Source organism: Bos javanicus, chromosome 2, assembly GCF_032452875.1.
Source record: "Bos javanicus breed banteng chromosome 2, ARS-OSU_banteng_1.0, whole genome shotgun sequence".
Lineage (NCBI taxonomy): Eukaryota > Metazoa > Chordata > Mammalia > Artiodactyla > Bovidae > Bos > Bos javanicus.
This window is the reverse complement of record NC_083869.1, coordinates 37972886-37999705: the sequence shown is the minus strand read 5'-3', so window position 1 is coordinate 37999705 and position 26820 is coordinate 37972886. Positions and strand designations below refer to the sequence as shown.

General features: G+C 39.4%; 2 protein-coding genes across 17 annotated transcripts in view; one reads left to right on the top strand and one right to left on the bottom strand.

Annotated features, from left to right (window-relative positions):
- CCDC148 (coiled-coil domain containing 148) overlaps window positions 1-10667 on the bottom strand; it is a 293619-nt gene extending 282952 nt beyond the window's left edge. For all 4 annotated transcript variants that reach the window (XM_061437347.1, XM_061437319.1, XM_061437336.1 and 1 more), the window contains exon 1: window positions 10295-10667. The gene's annotated coding sequence lies outside the window, so the exon portion shown is untranslated. The remainder of the gene's footprint in view (window positions 1-10294) is intronic.
- Window positions 10668-10751: 84 nt separating this feature from the next.
- Window positions 10752-26820, top strand: part of PKP4 (plakophilin 4) — a 259383-nt gene continuing 243314 nt past the window's right edge. For 5 of the 13 annotated variants that reach the window (XM_061437208.1, XM_061437190.1, XM_061437165.1 and 2 more), the window contains exon 1: window positions 10993-11093. The gene's annotated coding sequence lies outside the window, so the exon portion shown is untranslated. Of the gene's footprint in view, window positions 11094-11998; window positions 12211-26820 lie in introns of those variants that run through there. The other 8 variants (XM_061437243.1, XM_061437235.1, XM_061437200.1 and 5 more) reach the window with 7 other exon arrangements.

Genomic DNA, 26820 nt, shown 5'->3' with positions numbered 1-26820 from the left:
ACCATTACCATAAATGTGATGCTACCTGTAGACTTTTCATAGATGCACTTTATCATATTGAAGAAGTTTCCTTCTTCATGAATGGGTTTTATTTTTTTAGCATTTTCATCATGAATGGGTATTGAATCTTGTCAATTGCTCTTTCTCCATCTACTTTCATCTTTTTTTTTGCATATTTTAAAAATCTATTAAACTCTAAAAAAATATGCCAGTTCTTGACTTCCAGATTGTATCAAGATAATACTAGCAGGTCCTGTTGACTTACTCCCTCAGAGTTCAACCTCAGAGATGCCCAACCGTGAAGACACTGAACTGATTTACCATATAAAGGAAACAGTGACCCAGAGATGGAAAGGGCTGGCTGCCATGGTCAGAGAACAGGATAGGGGGACAGTTCTTGCTCTTATTTTCTCTTCCTCTAGTGTTCTGGTCAGCTTACTGCCACCTCTATGAACCAGATAGAGAACTCTGAAGTTAAAAATAATGAGGTCATATTTGCCTGAAATTTATTTTAGGAGAACTTCAAATCTAATATTTTAAACAGAATTTTAATGTGGTGATCATTTGATGTTCCAGAGTTAGCACAGAATCAAGAACTGTTTTTCAAATGGAGATTATTGACTTGCCAGGTGTCCTGCATCTGACAGCCTTCTTTAGCTTTGGACCTCACTTATAAGTGGTAGCCATACAGATTTTGTCAGTATTAGCATATTTCTAATATAGGTTTATTTATGAGGACTGCCACCTTCATTTTTGACGGTTTTGCTAAAGAAAACTTGATTGACAGGATTTTTTCTTTTCAGTACTTTAAATCTGTCTTTCTACCTCCCTCTGGTTTCCTTTATTTCTCATAAGTTAGCTGTTAATTTTATTATGGTTTCCTTGTACATGATGAGTTGTTACTCTATTTTTGCTTCAAAACTTTCTCATCTTTGTCTTCCAGCAGTCTATGATGTAGCTAGTGTGGTCTCCTTATGCTTACTCTACTCAGGATTTACTGTGTTCCTTGGATCTGTAGATTAAAATTTTTATGAAATTAGGGAAGTTAGGTCATTGGTTCTTTTTTTTTTAGACAATTGCTTCTTTAAATTTTTTATATACCCTTCTAGCCTTCCTTTCCTTCTGTTACTCACAGCTGTCCTACCAATTTGAGGCTCAGTTAATTTTTTCTCAATATTTTAAAATTTGTTTTTCAGATTGGATAGTTTGTCAAGAATCTCCATTTACTTCCTTTTTTATAATCTTTATTTCTCTATTCAGAGTCCCCATTTTAAGTCATTTTTCCTGTAAGTCTTTAAATATATTTATAGTAGACACTTGGATTAGCTGTCTGCTAAATTCAACAATATGCTCACTCAGCCTGTCTATTGGCTACTTATTTTCCTGAATTTGGATACTTTTCTGGTTTTTTTTTAGCTGTCTCATAATTTTTTGTTGAAAACTAGGTATTTTATGGATGTTCCCAGTGGTCCAGTGGTTAAGAGTCTGCACTTCCATTGTAGAGGGCACAGGTTTGATCCCTGGTGAGGGAACTAAGATCCCACATGCTGCAGGGCACTGTCAAAAAAAAAAAAAAAATAGGAAAGAAAGAAACTCTGTTCGGTAAACAGTATGCTAGTTTATATAGCATATTATATAGGTATTTCGGAGAAGGCAATGGCACCCCACTCCAGTACTCTTGCCTGGAAAATCCCATGGACGCAGGAGCCTGGTAGGCTGCAGTCCATGGGGTCGCTAAGAGTCAGACACTACTGAGCGACTTCACTTTCACTTTTTACTTTCATGCATTGGAGAAGGAAATGGCAACCCAGTCCAGTGTTCTTGCCTGGAGAATCCCAGGGACGGGGGAACCTGGTGGGCTGCTGTCTTTGGGATCGCACAGAGTTGGACATGACCGAAGCGACCTAGCAGCAGCAGCAGCAGCAGCAGCATATAGGTATTTTATGTAAAACACTGTAACAGTTTTGGATGGAGTCTGGTTTTCCTTCTATTTTATTACAACAATAATTACTGAATCTTAAACTTCAAAATCTGTTTCCATTGAGTTGTAGGGCTACTAGTATATCTGATAAATTCTTCTGCTTTTATTTTTTTAGTCTAGTTCCTAAAACATTAGCATAAATGTCTCTAAAAATAGTATAGCTGTATTTTCTTCCTACACCAATGGGATGGTAAAATGACTCTACCCTGAAACAGGTATCATATTGCTTATCTTCTCAAAGTTCTTCTCTTACTCCCAACTTCAAAAGAGGAAAATTGAGAGTTGAGGAATATAAGGCTTTGTGGGGAGTAGGGAGGAATAGATGCCACACCAAGGAAAGCTCTTTTACCCAAATTTGGTTGGTAATGTTTGGATCTAGACAGATCCTTTGTTTTCTATTCTTTGCTCTTCAGAAATTTTTAGACTGCTCTCTTCCAAGTCCAATATGATGGTCATAATATATGTTTTGTTTTGTTGTAAATATTTGCATAATATTTTCGTGAAACCTAAAGTCAGGAACAAGACAAGGGTGCCCACTTTCACCACTACTATTCAACATAGTTTTGGTCACAGCAATCAGAGCAGAAAAAGAAATAAAAGGAGTCCAAATTGGAAAAGAAGAAGTAAAACTCTCACTGTTTGCAGATGACATGATCCTCTACATAGAAAAGCCTAAAGACTTCACCAGAAAATTACTAGACCTAATGAATGAATATAGTAAATTTGCAGGATATAAAATCAACACACAGAAATCCCTTGCATTCCTATACACTAACAATGAGAAAATAAAAAGAGAAATAAAGGAAACAATTCCACTCACCATTGCAATGAAAAGAATAAAATACTTAGGAATATATCTACCTAAAGAACCTAAACACCTATATATAGAAAACTATAAAACACTGGTGAAAGAAATCAAAGAGGACACTAATAGATGGAGAAATATACCATGTTCATGGATCGGAAGAATCAATATAGTAAAAATGAGTATACTTCCCAAAGCAATCTATAGATTCAATGCAATCCCTATAAAGCTACCAATGGTATTTTTCACAGAGCTAGAAAAAATAATTTCACAATTTGTATGGAAATACAAAAAACCTCGAATAGCCAAAGCAATCTTGAGAAAGAAGAATGGAACTGGAGGAATCAACCTGCCTGACTTCAGGCTCTACTACAAAGCCACAGTCATCAAGACAGTATGGTACCGGCACAAAGACAGAAATATAGATCAATGGGACAAAATAGAAAGCCCAGAGATAAATCCACGCACCTATGGACACCTTATCTTTGACAAAGGAGGCAAGAATATACAATGGAGAAAAGACAATCTCTTTTACAAGTGGTGCTGGGAAAACTGGTCAGCCACTTGTAAAAGAATCAAACTAGAACAATGTCTAACACCATACACAAAAATAAACTCAAAATGGATTAAAGATCTAAATGTAAGACCAGAAACTATAAAACTCCTAGAGGAGAACATAGGCAAAACAGTCTCTGACATACATCACAACAGGATCCTCTATGACCCACCTCCCAGAATACCGGAAATAAAAGCAAAAATAAACAAATGGGATCTAATTAAAATTAAAATCTTCTGCACAACAAAGGAAACTATAAGCAAGGTGAAAAGACAGCCTTCAGAATGGGAGAAAATAATACCAAATGAAGCAACTGACAAACAACTAATCTCAAAAATATACAAGCAACTCCTGCAGCTCAATTCCAGAAAAATTAACGACCCAATCAAAAAATGGGCCAAAGAACTAAACAGACATTTCTCCAAAGAAGACATACAGATGGCTAACAAACACATGAAAAGATGCTCAATATCACTCATTATCAGAGAAATGCAAATCAAAACCACAATGAGATACCATTTCACGCCAGTCAGAATGGCTGCGATCCAAAAGTCTACAAGCAATAAATGCTGGAGAGGGTGTGGAGAAAAGGGAACCCTCTTACACTGTTGGTGGGAATGCAAACTAGTACAGCCACTATGGAGAACAGTGTGGAGATTCCTTTAAAAACTGGAAATAGAACGGCCTTATGACCCAGCAATCCCACTGCTGGGCATACACACCAAGGAAACCAGAACTGAAAGAGACACATGTACCCTAATGTTCATCGCAGCACTGTTTATAATAGCCAGGACATGGAAGCAACCTAGATGTCCATCAGCAGACGAACGGATAAGAAAACTGTGGTACATATACACAATGGAGTATTACTCAGCCATTAAAAAGAATACATTTGAATCAGTTCTAATGAGGTGGATGAAACTGGAGCCTATTATACAGAGTGAAGGAAGCCAAAAAGAAAAACACCAATACAGTATACTAACGCATATACATGGAATTTAGAAAGATGGTAACGATAACCCTGTATGCGAGCCAGCAAAAGAGACACAGATGTATAAAACAATCTTTTGGACTCTGTGGGAGAGGGAGAGGGTGGGATGATTTGGGAGAATGGCATTTAAACATGTATAATATAAGAAACGAATCGCCAGTCCAGGTTGGATGCAGGATACAGGATGCTTGGGGCTGGATGACCCAGAGGGATGGTATGGGGAGGGAGGTGGGAGGGGGTTCAGGATGGAGAACACATGTACAACCATGGTGGATTCATGTTGATGTATGGCAAAACCAATACAATATTGTAATTAGCCTCCAATTAAAATAAATACATTTAAATTAAAAAATAAATCGAGCTGTTGATCAAGTAAAAAAAGAAAAGAAACAAAGACTCATTAAAGGCAAAATAAGAAAAGGATGGGTTGGGGTGATTTTAAGTAACAAATCTCTTAAAGTGATATCTGCACTCCCATGTTTACTGCAGCGTTATTCTCAATAGCCTAGATATGGAAACATCTTAAATGTTCATCATGCAGATGAATGGATTAAAAAAAGATGTATATAAACACAATGGAGTAATATTATCCAACCATGAGAAAGGAGGATAGCCTGCCACTTGCAAAAACATGGATGGACCTTGAGCACATTACACTATGTAAGGTAAGTTGGAGAAAGATAAGTACTATATATTACTTGGAACAACAGACTGGTTCCAAATAGGAAAAGGAGTTCGTCAAGGCTGTATATTGTCACCCTGTTTATTTAACTTATATGCAGAGTACATCATGAGAAACGCTGGACTGGAAGAAACACAAGCTGGAATCAAGATTGCTGGGAGAAATATCAATAACCTCAGATATGCAGATGACACCCCCTTATGGCAGAAAGTGAAGAGGAACTCAAAAGCCTCTCAATGAAAGTGAAAGTGGAGAGTGAAAAAGTTGGCTTAAAGCTCCACATTCAGAAAACGAAGATCATGGCATCCAGTCCCACCACTTCATGGGAAATAGATGGGGAAACAGTGGAAACAGTGTCAGACTTTATTTTTCTGGGCTCCAAAATCACTGCAGATGGTGACTGTAGCTGTGAAATTAAAAGACGCTTACTCCTTGGAAGGAAAGTTATGACCAACCTAGATAGCATATTCAAAAGCAGAGACATTACTTTGCCAACAAAGGTTCATCTAGTCAAGGCTATGGTTTTTCCTGTGGTCATGTATGGATGGGAGAGTTGGACTGTGAAGAAGGCTCAGCACTGAAGAATTGATGCTTTTGAAATGTGGTATTGGAGAAGACTCTTGAGAGTCCTTTGGACTGCAAGGAGATCCAACCAGTGCATTCTGAAGGAGATCAGCCCTGGGATTTCTTTGGAAGGAATGATGCTAAAGCTGAAACTCCAGTACTTTGGCCACCTCATGCGAAGAGTTGACTCATTGGAAAAGACTCTGATGCTGGGAGGGATTGGGGGCAAGAGGAGAAGGGGATGACAGAGGATGAGATGGCTGGATGGCATCACTGACTCGATGGACCTGAGTCTCAGTGAACTCTGGGAGTTGGTGATGGACAGGGAAGCCTGGCATGCTGCGATTCATGGGGTCGCAAAGAGTTGGACACGAGTGAGCGACTGATCTGATCTGATCTGATATATTACTTAATTTGGGATCTTAAAAAGTCAAATTTCTAAAAATCAGAGTAAAATGATTTACCAGGGGATAGGGAGTGGAGCAATATGATGTTTAAGGCTACAAACTTGCAATAATTGGCAAATTAGCAATGGAGATCTAATATACTATATAATTAATATAGACAATAATAGTTTATTGTATAATTATGTAATGTGATAAATATTGCTACATTAGCAATCATATTACAATATATGTGTATAAAAGTAATACATTATATACCTTAAATTAACACAGTGTTATATGTCAAATATATTTAATTAAAAAAAATCTCATTGATCAATAAAAAATGAAGTATATATTCTGCCTTCATGGGGAGAATAAGAACCCAGAAAACATCAGGATGAAGGCAGCTATTCTCTCTGGCTCACTTGTTTTCTGAATCCCAAATTTCTTGGGAAAAAATATGATTGGTATTATTATAGTTTATGGGTCAATAGTCAGCTGATGGATTGGTTACATCTGTGTCAGGCCCCAAGCAGGGCTGGTTCCATGGTTAGATGCAAGGTCATGAGACAAACAGGACTGCTTACTTCAAGGGCTATGCATATATAGGTACTTGAAATCATGTCAATTACACTTTCCAGATGTTTAATGACTTTCTGATTTTATGAAGTTGTTAAATTTGCAGGATTCTATGGTGTTTCAAAAGACAGAGCAACCTGGATGCTTCAGATGGAAAAAATGTAGACAACCCTTATTTACTGTTTGACAAACTTGCGTTTCAACTGCTTTCTCCAACATACAGATTTTATAGTCTTAGCTCTGGATATGATAAGTTCATGCCAAAAGACATGCAGCCAGTTCTGTTCACATTGGTCCCCTCCCTCACAGAGGAGTAGAGATAGGTCATGGTAGAGATGAGATCTGAGGTCTTTCTCTATTAGGAGGATACATGGCAGAAACCTCTACTCCGCTCTGCCATACATTACCTCACTTTTCCACATTGAACCTCTAGTCCCATCTTTTTCTAATTACCGCTCAACATTACCGATTCCAATTTTTCATTGTTGGAAGCCAAATTCTTCCAAAGGCTAAAAGAAGGATTCAAGACTGTTGGCATTTTTCTAGTGTGGGAGACACTTTAGTAGCACTGCAGAGGCTATCATCTTGACCACGACATAAGGCTCACACACTATATATCTGCACCTTGGGGTCGAAAGTGTTGGTGCCTCAATAAAACACTAAAGCAGAAATAATCCTCTTTGGAGATGGGTACTATCAGGACACTTACAGAAAAGGCTCTACAGGTAACAATTTGGCTGGGTTGCTAAAGGCAGAGGGATGATTTGCACATTCAGAGAATGTGCTACAGGTGGGATACAGCCAATTCTGCAATCCTGAGAGGAATTGTTATTAAGCTCTAGCATCCTCTCCCAGGACAAGTTTATTCCATTGCACCCTTTCCCTCCTTTGCCACCTGCCTCTTTTTAACATTCCTTTTAAAACAAACACCACCCTCATCCCCTAACCAGCAAGCTTTATAGAATTTTTATCTTCACTTTTCCCACCTCCTCCCTTGGCATCTAAGAATGAGGAGTGTTCCTGCTTCTCTCTTTCCCTTGCTGCCTTTGCTATTCTTTGTCAGGAATTCACTACTAAACATTATAGGCTAATATTAAAATAACTTTAGAAAGTTACAAAATTTTCATAATTATGAAAGGTTCAGGCTGACTTCTTTCTGAGATGGTAATTTAAAAGTTTCTTTGGATTTCTGCTGTTTACTTTTGTAATTGAGCATGCCCCACTGTCAGGCGAAGTAGAGGCCCGGTTTCCTACCTCAATTTCCCAGCAGTTAGAGCCACCAAGGTGGTGGGGCTAGCAGGTGAAATGCTTCCTTTTCTCAAGTAAATAATTTGCATTTCTATGTATCCAAAAGGGTGGGAGACAATGGTTTCTAGCCTGCACTGGAAATCTGGATTGAGGCACTGAAATTTGCAAGTAAAAGGCACATTTATAAAGGAAAACTTTGTTGGCAAAAAGAGTTAGGGTTTTGAGGGCAAAGAGCACAATCTTCAGAATCATTTCAGTAGTACTCAAGGGCAGAAAATTGAAAGTGGAAAAAATAGAAGCCACAAGAAATTCCCTTCAAATCGTTTCTTAGTGATTTGGCCAATAGAAGGATAGAAGGGAGGTGGTGTTACTGAAGGTCACATATTTGTAAGATATAGGATAAAATTTTTGGAGGAGAGGATGTAACACATGATCTAAGAGAGTGATTATAATCAATGGAGGAAAATTCTGGGATGGGAGGATGGCCAATGTTTAAGAGCACAAGTGAAGTGTGAGCTCAGAACAGAAGGCTGGCACCCTTCTCAGCCAGGACTGAAAGAAGTGATGAAGTGTGAAAACTGAGACTGAGGTTTAGGAAAGTTAAGTTGAGAAACCTCATGGTGGATGCCTCAGTCAAGTAGGAGACAAGATCATTTGCAGAACTGGAAGAAGACCAAGTACAGTGGAGGCTGAGTAGAGCAGAAATAGGACAGTTTCGGGAGAAGTGCCTTGAATAATGTCTTTGCATCAGTATCCTAGATAATCACCCTCCTGATGAGGAAAGGAATTTAGAGAATCAGTGAAGATCCAGCCAAGACTGGATAGCATAAACTTTTAGTGGAACAAAGTAATTTCTTTATCCAACAATGCTTGGTTGTGCAGGAGCAAGTTTAAAGTTTTCACTGGAGCATAAAAATGACTAATAATAATTTGAATGGCAACATTTTAAGGGATATTATTCATGGTGGATTTTAGTAACATATTAATCATTACAAACATGAAATACACAGTATCAAAATACTCATCAAACATGTGATCTGAGAAATATGCAAAAAAGAAAAGACTATAAGAGTAAAAAATAAATTAGTTCTTGTTTCTTTCCTTTTGTATTAGCCTAAGGGAAGGAAAAAGGAAATATCAATGTTTTCTTTCCATTTGACATATCTTCTATTGATTATTATAAAATTTTAAAATAGTCATTGGTATTTTGCTAGTACATTAAAACTGAGTTTTTATTTATAAAAATTTGCACTTTACTTTTTCTATTCTCTTATAAACAAACACCAAAAAGAAAACAAAAGGCAGAAATTGAAAGCATGATGAGCTAATTTCCATGATGGCAAGGCATGAGACAGCACTCCAAAGTCCCTGCTGATTTCTTCCCAAGTCTATAAATATTTAGGGGGAGCACTCGTATGTTTAGCTGTTTTGTTTCACAGTCCAATCCTGCATAGGATTATGGACAAAGTTCAAATTTTACTACAAATTGCAAAAGACACTTTCTAATTAAGGTACCATTGAACAATTCTTGTTTATTTTTGTCATTTTTAATTATGGCAAGATAAACAATAGCATATTATCCAACTTAAAATTCAGGACAGTAGAAAGACATATGTGGCTTGCACACACATTAATCTGTTGCTCTTAACAAAATATTTGTAATTTCCAAAATTCTATCAGTTTTTTCATACAATGTGGTCCCTTCAAATTGAAGGGCAGTAGCCTAAACATAGTCTTCTTACTAAAAAAAATTAATGTAAAAATGGCAAAATCAACAAAGAGAAGGAACATAAGAATATCAGTGACTATATCACAAAGCAATATAACGCTTAAAAGCCCAATATGTTCACAAAGTTCTATTTTAATAGCTAGTATCTATATATGAAAATTATTTACAAAAAAAAACAATTGGTATTTACGAACTAGCAAAGTGACTTTAAATGAAAGCAAAGCACTTGTAATTAAAGCTCAAGATTTTCTATGTGACTCCATGTCTCAGTTTATTTATCAAATTTACAGGTAAACTTGAAAATACGCAGAAAACAAAATCTAGCAAGTTGTAATCTCTTTCCTTTACTCTCTTGTGAAATCATCAGAAGACATGAAGGATCAATTGCCTGTGTCTTGCCCCACCTTGTAAACTCTTAGGGGAAAGAGCATGCACCTGTCAAGCTTATAATGCAGAATGCACACACAGATGGGCATTTAATAAATATCCTTCAATGGAGAGATTAGAGGTTTTCTTTGGGAAACAGGGAACACACCTCATGCACTGACTAGATGACATCCATCATACAATACGTCAGCCTGTTTCCTCATCAAAATATCATCCAAAGGAAGTCTTTGAATGATGTTTAGTCTCCTTTTAAGTCTTTAGACCCAAAATTTTGATGCAAGATCCACCCCAGGGAAGGGGGAGTGGTTGGGAAGAACAAGTAGATTTGATGTGGATCAGTGACGTCAGGAAGAAGCAATGATTAAAGGGATGGGGTGCAAACTCACCTGGAGAAGCAGAAGGTGCACACGTGTCAAAGGCCAAAGGGCAGAGGCCGAGGGACTCCCTAATCGCAGAAAAAGTGAAATGCCCACTCCCAGGTTCTCAAGGATTCCTTTAGGGGCTCAGCTGTCCCTGCCTTTGACGCGACGGACTAACCCTTTCATGCACAACTGGGTTTGACAGGGAGACAAAGCGAAAGCTGTCCCAATTTCAATCAGCACTCACGAATCCCTCGGTAGCTCTTTCCTCTACCCCCTCCCGCACCCAAAGCCAGAGACACCTTCATCCTCACTCCCCACCTTCTCCAGGCCCTCTAGCGCTTAACAGCATCGGTCTCTATGGCGACCTGAAACCTCAGTTACCATTGGTCAGTTCAATATGAGGGCCGGTCCAATGGGAAGGGCCAGCCTTCTCCTTCCGACCAATGGGGTAGGCAGGGAGCAGGTCCGGAGACGGCGGCGTGCTGACGTTCCCGGGAGCCTGGTGCTGGCTGGGCAGGCGGGCTGAGTGCTGGGCGGGCGGCGGCGGCCTCTGGGCAGTAGAGGGGGCTCCGGGGCTGAGTCCTCGTCGACGCCGGCCGCGGAGGCGGCACCATGGGCAAGGGGTAGCGGGGCAAGTTGGCCACCGCCGCCGCCAGGGGTGGTGGGAGAGCCGCTTCGGGGTAGGGGGCGGGTGGGGGAGGGAGGGGCGGGCAGCCGCTCGGCCGCGGCACTTTTTTAATTTTTTCGAGTGCCGCAGCGGCGACCCCACCGCGCCGATGTTCCTGATCCCTGGAGCGACGGCGGCTGCTGCCTAACCTAGAAAGTAAGTGTGCGGGCTCGCGGGAAGGCGCGGAGACTCCTGCCCACAAGACCGCCGGCCCTCGCCCCCTCGGGCCGGAGACAAGACCTGCCTGCGAGGGGCGCGGGGAGGGACGGGGACGGGCGCCTCCCTCCCGTTACTCCGTCCCCACCGCCTCGCGGCCGCCTCGGCTTTCCTGCCCCGCCTCGTGTTCCTGCCCGCACTCGCCTGCCTGCTCCCCTCCCCCCGGTAGGCGCACAAGTTTCACCCTCCATTTGCTTTTCCCGGCGATTACTCTTCCCCCGGTCTCCCCTACATGCAGTGCACGACCCCACCCCGCATTGGCCTTTTTGGATCTAGGGCCCGCAGCCCCAAACTTGAGCGCCACGCCGAGCCCTCCTGGACGTCTGCCGGGAGGCTTCCCCTCTCCTGCCCGCCTGGTACGCCGCCTCGCGCCCCCAACACCCCTGGGCGCCCGCCTTCCCGAACCCTCGGGGCGGTCCGTCCTTCCCTCCAGCCCCAACTCCTGCACCTTGCCCCGCCCCCCCTTCCTCCCACGTCCCTTCTGCCGGTGCTGTCTTGCGTTTGCCCGGAGTCCCGCGCTTCTAGCTGGTCTTGCCCACCCACCCTGTCCAGTGCGCCCCTCTCTCCTCGCCGCGTATCCTCACGCTCCACCCCTCCCGGTTCTCCAGCCGCAAGCTTCCCCGGCTGCCCTCTTGCGCGGCCGCTTCCTTCTCTCCCTGCCAGGAGTTGAAGAGGAGCTGCGGCACCCCCGGGCGGATAGTGTCCCTGCCCGCCGCTGGCGCTGCCCACCCCTCTCTCTTTCCCCCTCTACCCGGGAAGCGAGGGGCTGAGCGGTTGGGCCGAAATTTGGCTGCGTGTTGGCTGAGTGCGACAAACAGCGAGAGCGGGCAGTAGAGGCGCCGCGGCGGCCATGGCCGCGCGGGGCGCAGCAGTAAGCAGGTGTTGTGTGTCCGGGGGGGACGCGCACCGCGGGCTCTTCGGCTGGCGACAGATTGTGCAGGAATGCGAGGAATGCACCGGGAGCATAGTCCACGCGGCCCGCCGCGGCAGAACTAGAGTCTTCCCCAGCCCAGCTCTCGCTGAGCAGTCAGAGGTCACCGGAGCATCTTCGGAGCTGGTGAGCCTCTCTCCACTCCTCTCCTCCCCTGGCTTTTCTCCATGCGGCAGAGGGCGGCGGAGGGGAAGCGCGGCAGTTCTGTTGGGCTTCAGCTAGTCTTTCGTCTGGGATTTTGCTGCATTGGTCTCCAGGACCGTGAATTTCGTGCCGATGGCGGTATAGCCAAGGTTATTGATAATTGCACAAGATTCTTGGCAACTTTGGTTTACAAGGTTTAAATAGTGCCTGGATTTTACGAGTTTTTTTTTTTTTTTTTTGATCTGCAGGAAAGGGTGCCTAAGGTTCTTTGAGTAATGAGCTTGCAGCCAACGTATTTTGGCTCTATCAAAAAAATGTTGTTAATGCTCATGGACGGGGATGTTCTTCAGGAGATAACTTGAATGCATCACTTTACTGTCATAAAAATTGTAATTTTTTTCTCTCATACTGGGCTGTGTTTAGACCTCTTACAATCCACAATGAATAGAAACAGAGAAGCAGTGTTTGGTCAGCGATGGGACAGATAGGACTATCTGGTACAGTTAAATTCGGGGCGTGTCAGTTACCATTGGAAGTAACGGGGTACTACAGATGATGTATATTTCAAGATGTAATTTATTAGTTGAGGTCGCAGTTCTTTCTTTTTTTGGCACCGAGTTTGAACATAAAATAAAAATACGGGTCTACGACTTTTAAAGAATGGTGGTTATTTATGTGTAAAATCCAAAATGATTAGTATATAGTTTTGGTCAAATTTTATTTTCCTTAATGCAGAAAAGCAAATTTTTGACAGAAGTTGCCTTGCTAGAACAGGGCTTAGATTGTCTTATTTTAAAAGGTAAAGTAGAAGACCACTTCTCTTTTTTTTTGAATGTAGTGTATTGCTGTAGAAAGTATTTAATTTCCTTTCTGGTACTAGTGAAACAGTTACGGAAAATGGTATCTCATCAACATGAGAACAGTTGATGTCCAAAATAAGTATTTCTGGATTTGGAAAAGTATACTATGTGTGCTTTTTGTTTGACACAGTTTGCTTTGGAGGTTGAATTTACTATAAGCCTCTCCATGCTTGGCTATTTTGTATCAGATTCAGGAAAATAGTTGATTGTCCAGCTGTCTACTAACACCTTCTGTGTAGGGATCAAGGGCATTGAAAAGTATAAAATGAGAGCCTTTTATTTGGTTAAGGACCCAGCGGGAAAGGAAAAAGAGAAAAGAAAAAAACTTTGTGATGGATAAAGTTATGTCTTTTGGCTGCTACATTGTTTTTCAGATATGTTCATAGTAAGTGGGCCTTCTAACTTAGAGGGTTAGCTCTAAATTAGAATTAATAACACTGTGTTGGATATCGAGAAGTGTTTGGAGATGTGAACAGGAAACTTATTATGTAACACACTCCTCACAGCAGAGTTTAACACGTGCATATTTGATGTGATATGAATATTAGAAAGTAAAAGCACATTTAGTTTATCTGCTACATTAGAAATTGAAATAGCCCATTCAGGCATATAGAAAATGTGTATATACATTGGTATATATGATTGGCTGTACAAATAGTTTTACATGCTTCAAGGTAGGCTTTCAGTTAGAATTATCGTCTATTTGTTATTGACATTTGAAGAGAAGAAGTTTTAAAATTGGTCATCGTTCACGATAAAATAACAAACTATTTCAGTCATTCCCTCCCCAACTCCCACTATTATATAAGAGAAAGTGCTGTATTTCATGTCTTATATGTTATATAGAAGATTCTAAATTGGGGGACAAATGTTCAGTTATCTTAATTCTTACCCATGTTGTTTTTGGAAGGAAATAGAGGACCAAGGTAGTGATGGAAAGCACGAGTAAGAGAAGGTAAGCAGAAAGTAGGAGCAGCTGGCATTCATTCAGGAGCGGGGGAAAAGGCTGCTGCTGCATTTACAAGCTGAATAAACCAAATCTAATTCTATCAGTGGTTGGTTCTGACATCATTTGAATTTCAGGAAATTACTACCAAACTCAATTCAACAGGAACTTTAGCAATTTTATAACCTTGAGTATTTGGATTGTCTATATTAAGTCAGAGTTACAATTTTCTTTCCTTTCTATACAAATTGGGAAAGGGATTTTAGTTTAAAGCTCTTAAATTTGCTTAATTTTTAAAAATCCAATTATTGTCAGTTTTCAAACTGAGTTATTTCCTTGTTTTTGACCAGGGGTTGATTTAAATAGAGAATTTCCATACCCTGGATGATGCCAATCATTTACGTCCAGGGCTTCACCTTACAGCTTTGGAATATTAAGGTATTTTGAGATTGCTCCATAAGCTTTTTTTTTTTTTTTCCAGTCAAGAAGGATGTCCCTAATTTGCTTCATTCTAAAGTGGATATTATTGCTTCTTTTTTCAGTGAAAGATGAAGTAGAGGTTATTCAAGGGTTCTTCTAGGGATTAAGCATTCATGGAATTGTATGTCACTTTGGGAAGTTACCTTCACACCTTCAGTGTACTGGGAGATAATTACTTCCTCAATGTGTTAAATGGTTTTGTAGTGCCTTTCCTGCAATGAAGAGGGGAAACAAATCTAATTCATAACACTAATGAACTGGATATGTTGGCGGTATCCAGTAACTATTTCATGCCCAAACTTTAACTACAAATAGCTGCAAACAGAGAGATAAGACAGACAAAGTAAAACTTTAAGTATACCTGGGTATAAGACTTGGGATCCTGCCAATAAGTGATTATAACAGTTAGCAAATTAGTTTGATGCCCAGCAGTGGAAAATAACGTTTCTTTTAGGGAAAGGGGATCAGGCCCTGAGTCACAAACAGCAGTGATTCATGTGCTTGCTGGTTGCAGTTGAGAAGTTGTATGTATGTCATTCAAAAGTTGGTCCCTCTGTCACTTCAATAATTCAGTGGAATTATGTTCATCTTTTGGAGGCTATGTTGCCAAAACTAAATTGGGGACATTACATGATGGTGCTCTGTGTTTAAATTTAGAATGCTACAGACATTCCATTTGTCATTGGTCTGAGGGGTTTTTTTTTATATATAATTTAGATTTACTTTTATTTGATATACCAGTAAGTGTTGGCTACACTGCTGATCATTTCATTATTCATAGTCTTAATAATATTATAGTTTATTATGACTCATATATGGTGATACAGTGATTCATTGCAAGTGATAAAATATCATTAGAAATTATACTAAATCTTTAATACTATAAAATATATAAATTAAAATATGGAAGTATTTGAATTATTTTAAGTCATGTCATGGTGAAGCATTTTTCACGAAGTGAATATGCCTGAGGATTGGTTAGATGCCAGTCTCTGAAGGACAGTATATCATATAGCCCTCACAGAGTCCAGAACTCACAAATTAAGTGTGGAGAGGGAAAGGATCAGAGGAATCAGTAACGCTTTTTTCATCAACAAGAAAGGCATGTTTAACTTCTATAATTGTTGCTTTATTCAGTATGAGTTTAGTGGGTTGCAAATATGCAAGGATGTTTTTTCTGCTCTTCCCTAATCTGCATCCCTGTCCTTTCTCCCCACAACACACATACCACCACCACCACCACCACCACCACCAATGCATCTGCCTGCTTGGAGAGCCAGAAAAAGCCCCCTTTCAAGAGCCACTTATATAGAATATGGAAATTGGCGCCTAGTGTTGTAGGTTGAATTTAGAGCAGATGTGCATTTTTGTCATAAAAATGATATTATATATGAATACAAAAGGTAAAATGTGAGGTTGAAGGTGGGCTATCAGCATACTGTGCAGGCTTTGGGGGCTGGCCTAGAACTTTGAATACAGTGTTTTATGGGCACGCACTGCTGCTGCTGCTGCTAAGTCGCTTCGGTCGTGTCCGACTCTGTGCGACCCCATAGACGGCAGCCCACCAGACTTCCCCGTCCCTGGGATTCTCCAGGCAAGAACACTGGAGTGGGTTGCCATTTCCTTCTCCAGTGCATGAAAGTGAAAAGTGAAAGTGAAGTCGCTCAATCGTGTCCGACTCTTAGCGACCCCATGGACTGCAGCCCACCAGGCTCTACAGCCCATTACAAATAGACTTTTAAAACACTGGATAGGTGGTATCTGAAATTCTGGTCCACTGTAAGCTCTCTCTTTAATTGCAAACATGAAAAGGAGGTGAAAAGCACCCTAAGCTAGGAATTAGAAGATCTGCCATTAAACCGTATAACCTTGACAAACCATTTAATATTTGGGTTACAGCTTCCTACTTTTAAAGATACAGGGTTTGGATTGCATTGATCTAAGATATATTTCAACTCAAGGTTCCCAGAGTTCTCAGGGTTTTTTGGTTTGTTTGTTTTTTAAGAAAACAAAATGGTTTCAAAAGCATTCCTGTATATAATCAGTCCTGTTTTCCCTTCTATCCCAAATCATACCAACAGGAGATTTGGGTTCTCTTTTGAGACTCTTGATTCTCCTTTGTGTTCATCTTAAATAACTTTGTTTTCTTTAACAGTTTAATTTTGGAAAGTGAAGGGAAGGGAATAGACCATATAATGTGTTGAAGGTACCTGTTTACCCCAACTCTAGTTCAAGGTGAGCCAATGTAGTTTAGGCCAGGGAAAGCCTTTGGGATTTCACCCACACACTGAGTAAAAGCCCTTGAAAAGTATCATTATAAGGCAGTGAGGTATCGTAATTAGCAGCCAGAGTGTCATAGTTCAATTCTGGCTCTTCTGTTTGCAAGGTGTCTAACTTGGTAAATTATCTAACCTCTCTGGATCTTGTTCTGCTCGTCTGTAAAACAGAATGACAAAACTATCCACCTCATATGGTTGTTTGAGGACTAAATGGGCTAATATATGTAGAGCACTTAAAACAAGGCCTGGCTTAGGGCTGGCTTTAATACATCAAGTCATTTTTATTCTTATGTTGTGATACTTAATGATGCTTTCTGTAGCATCTGCTATATCCCAGGCAAATTATTGGCTTGTTTTCTGTGTTCTTAGTCAATATGATTATGGATCTGAATAGGATATTTCAGGAAAGAAAACTACCAAACAAAAAATACTATGAACTGGATGGTTTGCAAGAGATTGCCTTTAAAGAAGAGAATTGATAAAAATAAGTCAACTAAGGGTATTTTTAAAATAGGAAAGTTGGACCTTCCTTAGGCATGCAGTACTTGAGGCATGTAAACACCACTAACCATCATGTGTAGGAGGTTTGGGTAAACAGCTTAATAAACTGTTATGTTTAAAAGGTAAAAACTGATAGTATTATGCACTTGAAAATGTAAAGCATACCTTTTAAATGTGTATACTACTATGGTATTTGTAATTCTAACTGTGGTCATTATGTACAGCGTCTTTGCTAGTCAATGTATGACGAAAATGCTAGTGTAATCATTTATGAGCTAAAATGCACCTTGTAAATAAACTCTTTTCTGCCTTTTCTGTCTGAAATTCACACTTGAAATTGGCAGGAAACTACGAAAGCAAGAAAGACTAGAAGAAAAGTTTGGAAGATACTTGATGTAAACCAACAGACAGTAATTTAATAAAGAGTCTCTAGTCCTAGACCTGGCCGTGTTACTAGGCTGGTATGTGTCCCATGAGCAAGTCATTTAACTCCTCTGGGCTCTGGTTTTCTCATCTTATAAAATGAAGATGTTGGACCAGATGCTCTCTAGAGCCCTTCTGGTACTTATATTTCACTTTAGCACAGCAAGCATTCTCATTCTGTTGCATTTTTTTCCTTGGCAAGAATGTACTGTCTACTCAAGAATTTATTACAATTTACCCTCTGGGGTAAGGGAAGAAGATTGAAGTTATACATCTGAAATGCTCAACTCCTAAAAATATAAATGTTGCAGCCAGACAAACATTTGTCCCCATAATGGCTGAGTTAGTGGCTACCTTCTTGGACTCATTTGTTAACAAACAGCCAGTCTACTGTACATATTTGAGGCTTAACCTCTTGTTGAGACTAAATTTTCTGGAAGTTGGATTGAAACAGAAGAGAATTTAAATGGTGGTTAGATGGAACTGGTCTAGTTAAAATGATAAAGACTCACTTATCATTTGTTTTGGTCTTATTTATCCTCAGAGGTTTGATTTGTCTTCAAAGAAATTAAACAACTGAGAGTTGTTCCTCTGGAGAAACTGTTGCTTTTCCATGAACGGAGATCATTTATCCACCTCTCATCATAGAATATAGGTACTTTCATTTAACTGTAATTTTTTTAGCACATAAACAACCAACCAGTGTTTAGAAGTTGTAGTGTAGTTCAACAGGATGATATTTTACTTAAATCTGTGCTCTGGGATCTGTGTTGTTTTTGTGAAAAGCAATTAAAAAATCCAAGAGAAGAGATTTTGACATGAATCCTGCTCTCTCCCACAAAGGGGGGAGATCTCTATAGAACTTACATACAAATACATTCATATACAGTTGTTTAAAAATTTATTGAGATTGGCTGTTTCCCTTTGCTAATACAATAAGTACATTATTTTCAAAAAGAATCAATTATATTGCTAACAGTGCAATATTGATTGAATTCTCATTGTGATCAAAGTACACACTTGAACCCACTCTTAAGTTTCTGTACCTTCAAGAGAATTATAAACATTCAATGTGAAAATCAGTAATAACCACTTTGCAGTGAAGTTCATCATTCTGTCTGATACTTTGCTCTTCGATTGAATGGGAAACGGGCTAATCTATTTAGAAGTTACTTCTTGTCCTAAGTACCACCAGAGGTCCATGTGAGGGGACTGAATACAAGTAGCACTTCAGGTATTTGCTGAAGGTCTACTGTGTGTGAAGAGCTGTGTTCTGTGTTATATATCTCTTATTTAAAAAAGATACATGATTCATTTTGGTTCCATTCAGTTAACATTTATCTGTCCCCTGCTCTGTATTGGACTCAGTGCTAGACCTCACGGCCAAAAAATGATTTTTCCTGGGGAGTTTTGTCATCTATGTTGGATTCAGTATTCAGGGTCTGCATCTTTGAGGAAACAGTGATTAATTTCACAATCTAGTTGGGAAAGATAAGACATAATGAACTGGAAAAAATTGTCCTAGAAAACTTTGGTATATAAATAAACATGCAAAATTGTTCTGTAAGTGTTAAGGATGAGCTGTAAAATGACTTTGTATTAACTAGGTTTTAGCTAAACCTACTTTTTAGGTGTGTGTTATGTGATACATTACCAGAGTCTAGATAGACAGCTGCGTTAAGCACCATCAGTGGCTTTGTTTGGAAAAAAAACTTGCATTTGAAAAAGTGCTCCCTACCAATAATAAAATAGTAATTTCAGAAAAGATTTTAATCAATGAAAATTCATTATATATGAAGAAACATAATTTATGCGTTAAGAACAACCATTTTAGGTAAGTTCTTATCTTCATATTGCATTACTTTGGTTTATTGTGGGTTTTTTTTTATTCTTTAGGCAATTTTTGTGCCTTTGTAAGTCCAAACTTATTATCTGTTATTGAAAATAGTCCCTTTTGTTATGAATAACTAGCAGAATGTTTTGAAAATCTCTTGTGACATCTGCTAGAATAAATGGTCTCATTGAATCATACCTTGAATCTCAGACTGATGCAGTGATAGGAATTTCCTGCTTATTGTCAATTTGTCAATGACTGAATAAGCAGAAAAGTCAGTTTTTAAAAAAGCACCACAAAAGGAATCAGAAAGCGCAATTGGACTTTCCACAAGAACTATTATTTTGAGACCTGCAGTAAGCAACTCAATTGTTAAGTGTCTAACTCAGATTATCCATACAGGAAAAATACGTCAGTTTGATATCTCTGCATAGTGTATTGGTAGGTGTCAATCTTCCAAAATATTCACTATGAGTTACTTCATCAGAACTCTGAATACACTTTTACATAGAAGCAACACTGAAGAATATCAGTTCCAAATTCCTTTGGTTCTTCTACTTCCCTGAGCTACTTGAGGCCAGAGACTCTGTGTTTTTGCATGACTTAATCTTGACTTCCAGTCTTTCTAGATATCTCTATAGGATTATTGGGTTTTTAATTCCAGCCTTGGCATACCTTCACCTACGACTCTTGGATAAATCTGTCTATTAGCAGCCCTCTTTACTTTGGCCACCTGATGTGAAGAGCTGACTCATTTGAAAAGACCCTGATGCTGGGAAAGATTGAGGGCAGGAGGAGAAGGGGACAACAGAGGATGAGATGGTTGGATGGCATCTCCGACTCGATGGACGTGGGTTTGGGTGGACTCCAGGAGTTGGTGATGGACAGGGAGGCCTGGCATGCTGGGGTTCATGGGGTCGCAAAGAGTTGGACATGACTGAGCGACTGAACTGAACTTACTTTTGTTTACTACTTTTATAAAATTGTTTTGGTCTTAGATGCTCAGAACTATTTATTGTTCATGTTTCAGTGGAAAAATGCATTCTGCCTTATCTAAACAATTACCATTATAATGCAACTTGTTAGATAAATAATTCTTTATATCAAATTACTTGCTAAAAACATTAGAAATTTTTAAACAGACTGGTTCATATTCATTATTGCATGGTTTATAACTATGGTGAGATGAGTTTACATACTACTCTCCTCCTCAGGCCATTAATATGTAGCTACAGAGCACCAGCTCCAGCTTGGTCAGGCTTTGGCTGTATGACGTTGAGCAAACTTTCTATGTCCTTGCCTTTTGTGAATTAGTAATATCTTTTGTATATTCAGTTGATGAAGTAAAAAAGAAAAGTAGATGCATTTCTAAGTACATGGAGTCTTTCAAAGGAAAAAGTTACTAAAATAATACAAGTATAATTAAAACTGTAAAATTAAATACACATTAATAATCAGAAAAAAAAAAAAACAGGGAATTTCACAGCTTGTTTGTGACCTAGTGGGTATAGCAAATCTTTATTTGGTTTTGACAGTGTAATTAGAAATACTCTTAAACATTTTGGTGGTTCCTTCCCCAACCTCAAGTAATCACTGTGATAAAATTTGAAAAAGTTATAATTTAAAACTTAAATGTTTAATCATGATATGATTATGAACTCACAGACACTAATTAGGAACAATACACACATCCTATGTACCCATTGCCCATTTCCCCTAATGGTAACATCTTGCAGAACTACAGTACAGTATTACATCCTGTATCTTGACGTCAATGCAGTCAAGATACAGAACAGTTCCATCACTCCCAGGGACCCTTATGTGGCCCTTTTGAAATCACACTTCCACTTCTCTTCTACCTCATCCCCTCCTTAATTCCTGGGAACCACTAATTGTCCTCTTTCTATGTATTATAGGAATATATTAGTTGTGTAATTTCTATAATTTCATCATTTTAAGAATATTACATAAATGAAATCATACAGTATGCAACTTGAGAGTTTTTTGTTTCTACTCAGCATAATATTTTAGAAATTCAAGCAGGTTGTTAACATGTATCAGTGTTCTCTCCTGTTCTGTTGCTGAGTAGTGTTCTATAATAAGAATGTACTAGAATTTAACCACTCTGAAGGACATCTGAATTTATTTTTTAATTTACAGAGCTGCTATAACTATCTGTACAGGTTTTCATAAGTTTATATTTCTCTGGGATAGATGTCTAGGAATGCAATTACTGGGTTAAATTATAATTTTTAAAGCTTCCTTTCTATAATTATACACTGAATTACATGTGACCTCAGTAATTTAAAAGTTAGATTTATAGCTTTGGTAAATTACAAAAACTTGTCTGTAAAGTCAAGTGTTTCATCTTTTTTTTTCCCCCACAAATACTGCCTTCTATGAGTTTACCTTGTTTTTAGCAAAGCCCCATCATTGATTTTATTTTATTATTTTATTGAAGTATAGTTGATGGACAAGTTTATGTAAGTTACAGATGTACTATGTATTTGTTGTTTAGCTGCCCAGTTGTGTCCAACTCTTTGCGACCTTAAGGACTGCAGCATGCCAGGCCTCCCTGTCCCTCACCATCTCCCGGAGTTTGCCCAAGTTCATGTCCATTTCATCAGTGATGCCATCCAGCTGTCTCATTCTCTGACGCCCTCTTCTCCTTCTGCCCTCAATATTTCCCAGCATCATAGACTTTTCCAGTGAGTTGGCTCTTCGTATCAGGTGACCAAAATTAGGAGACCAAATTAGGTGACCAAAATTCAGCTTCAGCATCAGTCCTTCCAAGAATATTCAGGATTGATTTCTTTTAAGATTGACTGGTTTGATCTCCTTGCTGTCCAAGGGACTCTCAGGAGTCTTCTCGGTGCCACAGTTCCAAGGCATCAGTTCTTTGGTGCTCTGCCTTCTTTACAGTCCAGCTCTCATAACCGTATGTGACCACTGGGAAGACCATAGCCTTGACTATATGGACCTTTGTTGACAGAGTAATGTTTCTGCTTTTCAGCACACTGTCTAGGTTTGTCATAGTTTCCCTGCCAAGATGCAGTCATCTTCTGATTTCATGGCAGCAGTCACCATCTGCAGTGATTTTAGAACCCAAGAAGAGGAAATCTGTCACTGCTCCCACCTTTCCCCCCTCTATTTGCCATGAAGTAAAGGGGCCAGATGCCATGATCTTAGTTTTTTTAATATTGATTTTTGAGCCAGCCTTTTCACTCTCTTCCTTCACTCGCATCAAGAGGTGCTTTAGTTCCTCTTCACTTTCTGCCATTAGAGTGGTATCATCTGCATATCTGAGGCTGTTGATGTTTCTCCCACCTATCTTAATTCCAGCTTATAACTCATCTAGCCTAGCATTTCTCATGATGTGCTCAGTATATAAGTTAAATAAACAGGGTGACAACAGACAGCCCTGTTATACTCAATCCTGAACCAATCAGTTGTTCCATACAGGGTTCTAACTGTTGCTTCTTGACCTGCATATAGATATTATGTGGTACAGTATACAGTGATTCATAATTTTTAAAGGTTATACTCCATTTTCACTTACTGTAAAATATTGGCTACATTCCCCGAGTTGTATGGTATATCTTTGTAACTTATTTTATACCTGATAGTTTGTACCTGAAAATCCCCTACCTTTATATATTTCCTCCCCTCTTCCCTTTCCCTATTGGATATAGATAATGAGAACTAATTTGTTCTCTATATCTGTGAGTCTGCTTCTTTTCATATCCACTAGTTTGTTGTATTTTTTAGATTCCATGTGTATGTGATATCATACAGTATTTGTCTTTTTCTGGCTTGTTTCACTTAGCATAATGCCCTCTAAGTCCATCCATGTTTCTGCAAATGGCAGTATTTCATTTGTCATAGCTGGGTAGTAGTCCATTGGATATATATACCACATTTTCATTATCTATTCATCTATTGATGGGCACTTAGACTGCTTCCATGTCTTGGCAGTTGTAAATAATGCTATGAACATTAGCCTCATCCTTGATTTAAAATGCAATTCATAAAGTTACTCTGTAGCTTAACCTCAGGGTTTGTTTTTTTGTTACATTTTGTTTTTAGATGCAAGTATATTTAATTTACAATAACAATACTGTATTTCAAAATGTATTTGTTAATATAAGTTCTTTCAAAATTTCACCTATATTTGATGTAAACAATTTAGGTAACATTCTTGCAAAACAAATGTTTATTGTGTACCATCCTAACAGGTCAACTAGGAATTTAAAATGAAGACAGTATATTTGTGTGTGACTGGAATCCATTCAGTTGTCAGGTGGAAGCCAGCAAGCACAACTGAAACTTGTAAAGGCAAGGAGTCTGCTTTTTTCCCTAGAAGAGAAGATGTTTTCTAAAGCATAACTTTTTCATTTTCCATCTCTCCCCAATTTCTAACCCCCAAACCCCCAGCTTTTTGCATACAATTTCTGCCAGAGAAAAACATTGAAATTGTGTCTGGTCTAAATAAAATTATCACAGTTGATAATTTGATTTGTTTTTATCCGTGTCCTTTTGTACCTTGAATGTCAAATATGTTTCTTTTCATAGTTAAAATACCATCTGATCATATATCTTGTTCTGTATTGTTTATATTTATTCTAAGATTTTTATCAATGCTTTTACATTTACAGTCTTCTGAAATCGAAGCTGAGAAGTGATGACTACGCTTAGTCCTAAAACATAGCTTATCCAGTTACCTTCTTCTTCAACACTGTGCTTTTAAGGATTTGATCATTTCTCTATATTTAATTAATATGACCTCAGCACCCTTTAATTTCACAGAAATATGGTCTTTCCAACAAATTGTATATTTCCTGAAGGCTTTTCAGTAAGTAACTAGTATGTGCTTCTCTGGTGAGCCTGCGGTTTCTTTTCCTTAGTTTAACTTAATATCCTCTCCTTGGTGAAGCCTCCTAGCTCTTCTCTCCAACTGAAACCTTCCCACCTGTGCTTAGCACTTTGCATGTAATTCTGCTACAAATATGTGTCATATGGTGTTCAAGTTTTTCCTGCGTCTGTGTTCCTGGCTGTTTTGAGTGCTATCCAGGTTAGCACTGTGTCGCAGCTCTCATTGTAACCCTCATCTATCAATGTGCCTGACATAATATTTTTTAAGCACCAGATGCCTGCTTTGGATGAATGAATAATGAAATACTTTGTTTATAACCTTAGTAGTCCTTCTTCCCTCTAACCTTAAGTGATTCCCCACTCTGTAGGATCACTTCAGACTCCAACTTGCCTACCAGTGGAGGCCCTTCACAAGCAAACCTTGATTATTCTCCTTCCTGAACCTTCTGCATCAGCAGAACTGGCTTCTACTCACTGTTCCTTGCCTCTCTGAGCTCTGTGTTTTAATCTTCATGGTCCTTCAAGACCTTGTTCAGCTATTGGCTGGTGGTCATCTTTCCTTCTCCAAATGCCTCTCTTCTCTGGGTTTTAATGCTAAACTCCACCTGTTGGTTTTTTGTTGTTTTGTTGGGACTGTTAACATCTGCTGATTAACTCGTCTCTCATCTCTTTCCTCCAAGTTGATTGTAGCTTTTGAGGAAAAGCCCTTGTCTTGTACATTTGCTGTCTACCTGGAGAAGGAAATGGCAACCCACTCCAGTACTCTTGACTGGAAAATTCCGTGGACTGGGGAGCCTGGTAGGCTACAGTCCATGTCGTCGCAAAGAGTCAGACACAACTGAGCAACTTCACTTTTCAAGTGATATATTTCAAGTAGAGCTCTCTCAGAAAGTAGAGGTAGTTAGTGCCTTGATGATGTGGGTGGACAGGGTCAACCTCTAACTTCGGATTACTGAGATGTATATTAACAGTCTCTCATATCCTTCTTTCATTAATAGTTATTTGCAAAGCACCTAGCGCATGCCAGTCTTTAGTGTATGCCATTTAGATGGTTTGTCGAGCTCAGCTGTCAAATAAGCTACATCAAAATGAAGTTTTGATGGTTTGTTTTTAAAGATCCCTTTGCCAAATACGCTATATTAAGTGGGGGTTTTGCTTCTGTAAGGTGTTGTCTCTAATTTTTATATAGTACTGTCCCGTGTTGAAAAGAGTGAGTACTGTAGCTGAGAAAACAAAATTTTATCTCTTGCACTTTTTTCTTTTTTTTACAATGAAAAGATTATGTTTCTGAAGCTACCGTGATGTCCAGTCTAATAACCACTGACCATATAGACTATTTAAATTAAAAATTCAGTGTCTTATCCTCACTAGCCACATTTTAAGTGTTGAACAGCCACATAGGGCAAGTGCTATACTAATAGGCAGATACAGAACATTTTTGTCATTGCAAAAAATTCTGTTGGAGCTGGTATAGAGTGTAGCTGGGACCAATTGTAAATAAAATATTAAATGCTTTTCAATTAACAAAGCAGTATGACATAACTTTACAGTTTCCAAAGCATTTCTATTAATACCTATCTAATGAAATAGATGGGGAAACAGTGGAAACAGTGTCAGACGTTATTTTTTTGGGCTCCAAAATCACTGCAGATGGTGACTGCAGCCATGAAATTAAAAGACGCTTACTCCTTGGAAGGAAAGTTATGACCAACCTAGATAGCATATTAAAAAACAGAGACATTACTTTGCCAACAAAGGTTCGTCTAGTCAAGGCTATGGTTTTTCGTGTGGTCATGTATGGATGTGAGAGTTGGATTGTGAAGACGGCTGAGCGCTGAAGAATTGATGCTTTTGAACTGTGGTGTTGGAGAAGACTCTTTGAGAGTCCCTTGGACTGCAAGAAGATCCATTCTGAAGGAGATTGGCCCTGGGATTTCTTTGGAGGGAATGATGCTGAAGCTGAAACTCCAGTACTTTGGCCACCTGTTGCAAAGAGCTGACTCATTGGAAAAGACTCTGATGCTGGGAGGGATTGCAGGCAGGAGGAGAAGGGGACGACAGAGGATGAGATGGCTGGATGGCATCACTGACTCGATGGACGTGAGTCTGGGTGAACTCCGGGAGTTGGTAATGGACAGGGAGGCCTGGCATGCTGCGATGCATGGGGTCGCAAAGAGTCGGACACGACTGAGTGACTGAACTGAACTGAACTGAATGCTTCTAATGGAGAAGGCAGTGGCACCCCACTCCAGTACTCTTACCTGGAAAATCACATGGATGGAGGAGCCTGGTAGGCTGCAGTCTATGGGGTCACTAAGAGTCAGACACAACTGAGCGACTTCACTTTCACTTTTTACTTTCATGCATTGGAGAAGGAAATGGCAACCCACTCCAGTG